The sequence below is a fragment of the Eubalaena glacialis genome, chromosome 7 (assembly GCF_028564815.1).
Source record: "Eubalaena glacialis isolate mEubGla1 chromosome 7, mEubGla1.1.hap2.+ XY, whole genome shotgun sequence".
NCBI lineage: Eukaryota > Metazoa > Chordata > Mammalia > Artiodactyla > Balaenidae > Eubalaena > Eubalaena glacialis.
This window is the reverse complement of record NC_083722.1, coordinates 93,292,672-93,302,656: the sequence shown is the minus strand read 5'-3', so window position 1 is coordinate 93,302,656 and position 9,985 is coordinate 93,292,672.

Sequence of the window (9,985 nt, the reverse complement as noted above, 5' to 3'; positions counted from 1 at the left end):
GTGTCACAACTACTGAAGCCCGTGCTCCACAGCAAGAGAAACCACCACAATGAAAAGCCCGCGCACCACAATGAAGAGTAGCCAGCCCCTGCTCTCCACAACTAGAGAAAGCCCCCGCACAGCAACGAAGACCCAACACAGCCAAAAATTTAAAAAAAAAAAAAAAACTTAAAAAAAAAAGGAACTGATGAATTAAACAAAAATAATAAGAATGTATTTTGAGGTTTATAACATATATAAAGGTGAATGTTTTACAGCAATTGTACAAAGGATGGAAGAGAATAACTGCAAGTACACTATTTCATGATTATTATGTGAACTGGTATAACATCACCTGAAGATGGGCTGATGATTTAAACACATATAAATTCTAAAGTAATGACTAAAATAAATATTAATAAGCCAACGAAGAAGATAGAAGGGAATCATAACTACTCAATCCAAAAGAAGGCAGAAAAAAAAAGGGGGGGAAGGAAAACAAAGAACAGATGGCACAAGTAGAAGACAAATCCCAAGATGATAAACTTACATCTAACCATATCATTAATGATGTCAAATGTAAATGGTCTAAATACTGCAATGAAAAGGAAGAAGATTATCAAGTTGTAAAACAAAAGCAATGCCAACCAAATGCTGTCTACAAGAAATACAGTTTAAATATGAAAAAACAGGTTTAAATGGGTGGGAAATGATATAACATATTTAAAAGAAAGATACAGAAATAAAAGATATACCATATAAAAAAGAAAGCTAAAATAGGTATGTAATTAGATATCATAGCAAAAAATATTATCAGGATTAAAAAATCATAATGATACTCATTAAGAAGTCATAAACATCTTAAATTTTTATGCACCTAATAACAGAACTTAAAAATATACAAAGCCAAAGTGGATAGAGCCACAGGGTGAAATAGAAAAATTCGAAACTATAATGTGAGATTTTAATACCTCTTTCAATAAGTGTGTACTAACAAGTACACAGAAAATTAGTAAGAATATAGAAGATTTCTGCAACACAATTAGCTATCTTGATGTAATTGATATTTTTGGCATACCCTACCCAAAAAGACAATGTATATTCTTTTCAAGTGCGCACAGAACGTTTACCCAAATTGACCATATTCTGGATCCTAAACAAGTCTCAATAAATTTTAAGGATTCAAGTCATACAAAGTATGTTCTCTGACCAATATAATTAAAACAGAAATAAGAGTAAATTTCTGGAAAATACCCATAATTTTGGAAATTAAATAACCCCATTATAAATAACCTATGGGTCAAAAAAGAAATCAAAAAAGAAATTAGAAAGTATATGAACTGAATGAAAATGAGAATAAAATACATCAAAATTTGTAGCATGTTGCTAAAATGGCACATATATTTATTAGAAAAGAAGTAAGTTCTAAAATCAATGCTGTCAGCCTCCACCTTCAAAAACTGGACTAAGAACAGAAAAGGTAACCCAAAGTAAGCAGAAGAAAACACAGATTAGAGTGGATATCAATGAAATTGAAAATTGGAAAACATTAGAAAAAAATCAGTGAAGCACAAAGCTAGTTCTTTGAGAAGATCAACAAAATTCATAAATCTCTCTCCAGACTTATCAGGAAGTGAAGAGAGAAGAAACAAATGACCAATAAGAGGACTGAGAGGGTAACAACATTACAGATTCTATCAATATCAGAAGAATAACAAGGGAATATTATGTACAACTAACCATATGCCAACAAATTAAACATCTTAGATGAAATAAATTCCTTGAGAGATGCAAACCACTGAAGAAGAAAGAGATAACTTGAATATCCTTATATTTACTAAAGAAATTGAACTTGTAGTTAACAACCTTTAGAAAGAAAACTCTAGGACGAAATGATTACAATGGTAAATTCTACCAAATGTAGAAAGAAATAATAATAATTCTTCAAAAGTCTTCCTGCGAAGTGAAAAAGAAAAAATACTGCACAACTCATTCTAAAAGGCCAGTATTACCCTCACACCATAAGCAGAAAAAGCCATTACAAGAAAGAAACTAGAGACCAAAATTCCTCATGAAGACAGATATAAAATTCTAAATAAAACTTTAGCAAATTAAATTCAGAAATACATAAAAAGATAATATAACATGGCAAAGTGGGGCTTATCCTAGCAATATAACTTTGGTTTAATATTCAAAAATCAATGTCAGAATTCTGATACATACAACATGGATGAACCTTGAAGACAGTATGCTAAGTGAAATAAGCCAGACACAAAAGAACAAATATTATGTGATTCTATTTATATAAGGTACCTAGAGTAGGCAAATTCAGAGAGACAAAAAAATAGAACAGAGATTACCAGGGGCTGAGGGAATGAGTGGTTTTTTAATGGGTACAGCTTCTGTTTATGATGACAAAAGACTTCTAGAAATGGATCTTGATAATAGTATACAACATTGTGAAAGTACTTAATGCCACTGAATTATATATTGAAAATGGTTAAAATGATTAAATTTATGCTATGTATATCTTACCACATAACAATTTAAAACAGAAAGGAATTTAAAATATAATTTACCATATTAACACTCTAAAAATATAATCATCTTGAGAGATACAGGGGGGGGAAAAAAAAAAAAGACCCTTGACAAAAATCCAACATCCGTTCCTGATAAAAACTCTGGGCAAAGTAGGGATAGAATGGAACTTCCTTAACCTGATAAATGGTATTAGGCAAATGCAAATTAAGATTTTGTATATCCTCACAATGTGATACCACTACACATCTATTAGAACGACTAAAATTAAAAAGAATGACCACATCAAGTGTTTGCAAGGGTATAGAAGAACTGAAACATTCATATAATGCTGGTGGGAATGCTATATGATATAATAATTTTGGAAAAATATTTTGGAATTTTCTTAAAAATTAATCATACACCTACCACACAATCTAGTCATTCCACTCCTAGATATTTACCCAAGAGAAAAGAGAGCATATGTCAGTACAATAACCTATACATGAAACAGCATAGCAGTCTTATTTGTAATAGTAAAAACTCAGAAACAAGTTAAATGTCCATCATTAGGTCAATGGATAAACAAACTGGTATATCCATATAATGAAATATTACCCAGCAATAAAAAGGAATGAAATCCTGATACAACATCTACATCGATACAACAATAAAAATGAGCCTTAAAGCCACACCAAAAAAGGAGTACATACACTGCTACTCCATTTATATATGTGACATGTAATGCAAACGGATTCACAGTGACAGAAAGCAGATCAGTGGTTGCCTATGGGACAATGATGCTGGGGTAGATGGGAGAAAGGGATTAGTTACGAAGCGGCATGAGGAAATTTTGGGTGACCTGGATGTGTTCCCTGTTTTCACTGAGGTAATTGTCTCATGGTTGTACACATATATCCATCTTATCAAATTGTACACTTTATTCCATGTTAGTTGTACTATAATAAAACTGTTTAAAAATGAGAAAGGAAATAGGGCAAATGGATAGAAATAAAGATACACTAAAGATAAGAACTGACATCTATGTAACAGAGGGGAAAAATAGAGAAGATTAACAAAAGTAGAAGCTAGTATTTTGAAAAGATAAAAAGGTAAACAAACCTTTGGCAACACTGACGTTGCATACAAAGGAGATTAAAAATGTATATATGTGCTTTTTGACCATCTGTATGTCTTCTGTGAAGAAATGTCTATTTAGATCTTCTGCCCATTTTTTGATTGGGTTGTTTGTTTTTTTTGATATTGAGCTGCATGAGCTGTTTGTATATTTTGGAGATTAATCCCTTGTCGGTTGCTTCGTTTACAAATATTTCCTCCTATTCTGTGGGTTGTCTTTTAGTTTTGTTTATGGTTTCCTTTGCTGTGCAAAAGCTTTCAAGTTTAATTAGGTCCCATTTGTTTATTTTTATTTCCATTACTCTAGGAGGTGGATCCAAAAAGATCTTGCTGCGATTTATGTCAAAGAGTGTTCTGCCTATGTTTGCTTCTCAGAGTTTTATAGTATCTGGCCTTACATTTTGGAGTTTAATCCATTTTGAGTTTATTTCTGTATATGGTGTTAGAGAATGTTCTAATTTCATTCTTTTACTTGTAGCTGTCCAGTTTTCCCAGCACCATTTATTGAAGAACTGTCTTTTCACCATTGTATAGTCTTGCCTCCTTTGTCATAGATTAATTGACCATAGGTGTGTGGGTTTATTTCTGGACTTTCTATCCTGTTCCATTGATCTATGTGTCCATGATTGTGCCAGTACCATACTGTTTTAATTACTGTAGCTTTGTAGTATAGTGTGAAGTCGGGGAGCCTGATTCCTCCAGCTCGGTTTTTCTTTCTCAAGATTGTTTTGGCTATTTGGGGTCTTTCGTGTTTCCATATACATTCTAAGCTTTTTTTGTTCTAGATCTGCAAAAAATGCCATTGGTAATTTGATAGGTAGTGTGTTGAATCTGTAGACTGCCTTGGGTAGTATAGTCATTTTGACAATATTGACTCTTCCTATCCTAGAACATGATATATCTTTCCATCTCTTTGTATCATCTTTGATTTCTTTCATCAGTGTCTTATATTTTTCAGAGTACAGGTCTCTTGACTCCTTAGGTAGGTTTATTCCTAGGTATTTTATTCTTTTTGATGCAATGGTGAATGGGATTGTTTCCTTAATTTCTCTTTCTGATCTTTGGTTGTTAGTGTATAGGAACACAAGAGATTTCTGTGTATTAATTTTGTATCCTGCAACTTTACCAAATTCATTGATGAGCTCTAGTAGTTTTCTGGTGGTATCTTTAGGATTTTCTAAGTATAGTATCATGTCATCTGCAAACAGTGACAAAGATGCTCAACATCGCTAATTATTAGAGAAATGCAAATCAAAACTACAATGAGGTTTCACCATGGTCAGAATGGCCATCATCAAAAAGCCTACACACAATAAAAGCTGGAGAGTGTGTGGCGAAAAGGGAACCCTCCTACACTGTTGGTGGGAAAGTAAACTGGTACAGCCACTATGGAGAACAGTATGGAGGTTCCTTAAGAACTAAAAATAGAGCTACCATATGATCCAGCATTCCCACTCCTGGGCATATATCCGAAGAAAACCATAATTCAAAAAGATACATGCACCCCAATGTTCATGGCAGCACTACTGACAACAGCCAAGACACAGAAGCAATCTAAATGTCCACTGACAGATGAACAGATAAAGAAGGTGTGGTACATATATACAATGGAGTAATAATTAGCCATTAAAAAGAATGAAATAATGCCATTTTCAGGAACATGGATGGACCTAGACATTATCATACTAAGTGAAGTTAAGTCAGACAGAGAAAGACAAGTATCATATGATATCACTTATACGTGGAATCTACAAAAATGATACAAATGAACCTATCTACAAAACAGAAACAGACTCACAGACTTAGAAAACAAACTTATGGTTCCTGGGGTGGGGGGAGGAAGGGGGGGAGGGATAAGTTGGGATGTTGGGATTGGCATATGCTCACTACTGTATATAAAGTAGATGGTCAACTGAGACCTGCTGTATAGCACAGGGAACTATACGCAATACTCTGTGGTGGCCTGTATGGGAGGAAAGTCTGAAAAGGAGTGGGGGTATGAGAATGTGCGTGGCTGGGTCACTTTGTTGTACACCTGACCCTAACACAACATTGTGAATCAACTCTACTCCAACATAAAATACAAAATTTTAATAATGTATACGTAACAGAAGAAGGAAGAAATAACTACAGAGATTAACGGAAAAAATATTACAAACAACTCTGTGTCAATAAGATTGAAAGAAGACAAAATAAATACTTTGGCATAAGATAAAAACAGAAAAATAGAGTAGAAATTGCAACGGTAATTAAAGACCTACCCACTTACATAATATGCCCTTGGTCCAGATACTTTTACAGGTGAGTTCTTCCAACCTTCCCAAAGAACAGACAACTTTTACCTTAATGTACTTGTTCCAGGAGGGAAAAAGAGGGAGAGAAAAAAACTGCCCAACTTATTTTATAAGAATATCCTTGGTTCTAAAATATGAACATAAAACAAGAAAAAAACATACAAGCCTATTTCTCTCAAGAATATTTATATGAGAATACCAAGTAAAATAGAGTTGAATAAATAAAAATTTATTATAAATGTATCTTACTCAAATAGACCTTTGTTCTGGAATACAGGGATGGTCTGACTTCAGAATATTAATTAAAGGGAAAAATTATAAGGTTAATAACAGAAAAATCTGGTAAGTTTCAACAACTGTTAGTGAATATAAATATACACCGATCACGACCTATCTATATGTCATCAATATTCATTTATCTTCTCATTTAATTTATTGATCAATTGATCGATCACTGGATCAACAAAGAAATATCTTCAACTTGTAAATTAGCTTAGTAACAAAAACTGTAACATCATGTGTAATGGACAAATCTTAGATGTGTTTATTTTAAGAAGAGGAACAAGTCATTGATGTTTTCTATCATCACTAATGTTCAAAATAGTGCTGGAAATTCTATTTATTTCAGTAAGAAAAAAGAAAAGAAATAATAACTGTAAGAATTGAAACAGAAGTATAAGTTCCCTAGGAATTATTTATTTTAAAATGTACAGTTTGTTGCAATTCATAAAACTCTATGAAAAGTACTAAATTAATGGGAAGATATATTATGCAAACATTAATTCTCCTCAAATAGATCTTTAGAGTCAATGCAATTCCAACCCAGCTCCCAAACAAGGTTTTTATTTGGGGACAGGGGAGAATTTGACAAGCTTCTTCTAAAATATACACAAAATAGAACAGAGTCATATCAATTGTTTAAAAGAAGAACCAGATGGTGACCTTACTCTGCCAAATATCAACACTTATTATGAAGCTACAATCATCAAGCCAGTGGTGTATGTCATAGAGATGCATAAATAAACTACTGTATGAGAATAGTGAATCCAGAAGCAAAACTCACAAAGAAGCAAACCCCACATATGTAGATACAGCTGGTGCTATAAATGAATGAAGAAAGGATGAATTATCCAAACTAATGGTGCTGGGACAGTTGTCTTTTGACATAGAACAACATGAAGTTGGGTCCCTATCTCATAAATATCAATCCTAGATGGTTTTAAGAACTTAAACGTCCTTAGAACAACCCAACAGAAAACTACACAACATATAACAGAAAAAAATATATAAAACACATCAACATATTTTGGATATGAACCCCCTGTCAGTTGTATCATTTGCAAATATTTTCTTCCATTCTGTAGATTGTGTTTTTGATTTCTCACGGGTTTCTTTTCCTTTTAAGTTTAATTAGGTCCCATTTGTTTATTTTTGCTTTTGTTTCCTTTGCCTTAGGAGACAGATCCAAAAAAAAAAAAAAAAAAATTGCTATGATTTATGTCAAAGAGTGTTCTGCCTATGTTCTCTTCTGGGAGTTTTATAATTTCCAGTCTTACATTTAGGTCTGTAATTCATTTTGAGTTTATTTTTGTATATGGTGTGAGAAAATTTTCTAATTTCATTTTTTTTATATATAGCTGTCCAGTTTTCCCAGCACCACTTATTAAAGAGACTGTCTTTTCTCTACTGTATATTCTTGCCTCCTTTGTCATAGATTAACTGACCATAAGTGAGTGGGTTTATTTCTGGGCTCTCTATTCTGTTCCATTGATGTGTTTGTCTGTTTTTGTGCCAGTACCACATTGTTTTGATTACTGTAGCTTTGTAGCATAGTCTGAAGTCAGGTAGCATATCTCTAGCTCTGTTCTTTTATCTAAAGATTGTTTTGACTATTGAGGATCTTTTGTGTTTCCATGCAAATTTCAAAATTATTTGTTCTACTTCTGTGAAATATGCCATCGGTATTTTGTTTGGGAAGGCACTGAATCTGTAGATTGCTTTGGGTATTATGGTCATTTTAAAAATATTAATTCTTCCAGTCCTTGAACACAGTATATCTTTCCATCTGTTTGTGCAGCCTTCAGTTTCTTTCATCAATCTCTTATAGTTTTCTGAGTACAGGTATTTTACCTCATTAGGTAAGTTCGTCCCTAGGTTTTTTTGGGGTTTTTTTGGATATGATTTTAAATGGGACTGTCCCCTTAATTTCTCCTTCTGATAGTTCATTGCTAGTGTATAGAAATGCAACAGACTTCTGTATATTAATTTTGTATCCTGCAATTTTACCGAATTCATCAGTAAGTTCTAGCAGTTTTTTGGTGGTGTCTTTAGGATTTTCTATGTAGAGTATCATGTCATCTTCAAACTATGACAGTTTTACTTCTTCCTTTCCAATTTGTTTTCCTCTTATTTCTTTTTCTTGTCTGACTGCTGTGTCTAGAACTTACAATACTACATTAAATAAAAGTGGCAAGAGTGGGCATCCCCTAAGCATCTCTTTGGGAAATGCTTTCAGCTTTTTACAATTGAGTATGACATTAGTTGTGGGTTTATCACATATGGGCTTTATTATGTTGAGGTATGTTCCCTCTATGCCTGTTTTCTGGAGTTGTTTTTTTTTTTATCATAAATGCATATTGAATCTAATTTAAAAATGGGCAGAAGACCTGAATAGTCTTTTTTTTTTTTAGAGAAGACATATAGATGGCCAACAGGCACATGAAATGATGTTCCACATCACTAATCATCAGAGACATGCAAATCAAAACCACAATGAGATACCATCTCACACCTGTCAGATGGCCATCATCAAAAAGAGCACAAATAAAAAATGTTGGCAAGGATGTACAGAAAACAGAACCCTTGTACACTGTTGGTGGGAATGTAAATTGGTACAGCCACTGAGGAAAACAGTATGGAGGTTCCTCAAAAAACTAAAAATAGAACTACCATATGATCTAGCAATTATACTCCCAGGGATATATTCGAAGAAAACAAAAACACTAATTTGAAAAGATTCATGCATCCCATTGTTCATGGCAGCATTACTTACAATAGCCAGGACGCAACCTAAGTGTCCAACAACAGATAAATGGATAAAGAAGATGTGGTATATATATATATACAATGGAATACTGCTCAGTCATAAAAAAAAGAATGAAATTTTGCCATTTGCAACAAGATGGATGGACCTGGAGAGTATTATGTTTATAAGTCAGACAGACAAAGACAAATATAGTATGTTATAATTTATATGTGGCATCTGAAAAATAAAACTAGTGATTGTAACAAAAAATAAGCAGATTCACAGATATAGAGAACTAGCAGTTACCAGTGGGGAGAGGAAAGAGCGGAGGGGCAAGGTAGGGGTAGGGGATTAAGAAGCACAAACTACTAGGTATAGAATAAATAAGCTACAAGGATATATTGTACAGCATAAGGAAGATAGACCACATTTTATAGTAACTGCAAATAGAGTATAATCTATAAAAATTTTGAATATGTTGTACACCTGAAAGTAATATAATATTGTCAATCAACTATACCTCAACTAACAAACAAAAATTATTTTTAAAAAAAGGACATCAACGGTTGTTTCACAGGAAAAGGAATTATAAATGCCCATAAAAATATAAAAGGATGTACGACCTCACTTGTTGTCAGAAAGATGCAAATCATAATTTCAATGAGATACTATTTCACACTCAGTCGTTTGGCAAACATCAACAACCCAGCAATACCAAGTGTTGTGGCGGAAGTAGAACACGAGGCACTGTCCTACATGGCAAGTGGGAGCTGAAGAGGACACACCCACTTTACAAAACGCTATGGCACCAGCTAGCAAAGTTCAATAAGCACATTCCCTACAGTCTAGAAATTCTGCTCCAGGAATTCACTCCAGAGAAAATCTTCCGCAAAAGTATGTTTTTAGCAGCCGCATTGTCGGTAACGGTAAAATGCCGGAAACAACCCACACACCCATCAATAATAGAACAGAAAAATTAATTGTTGTATATAAATTGGAAACCCATAATGCAGTGATAGTGAATGAACCATAT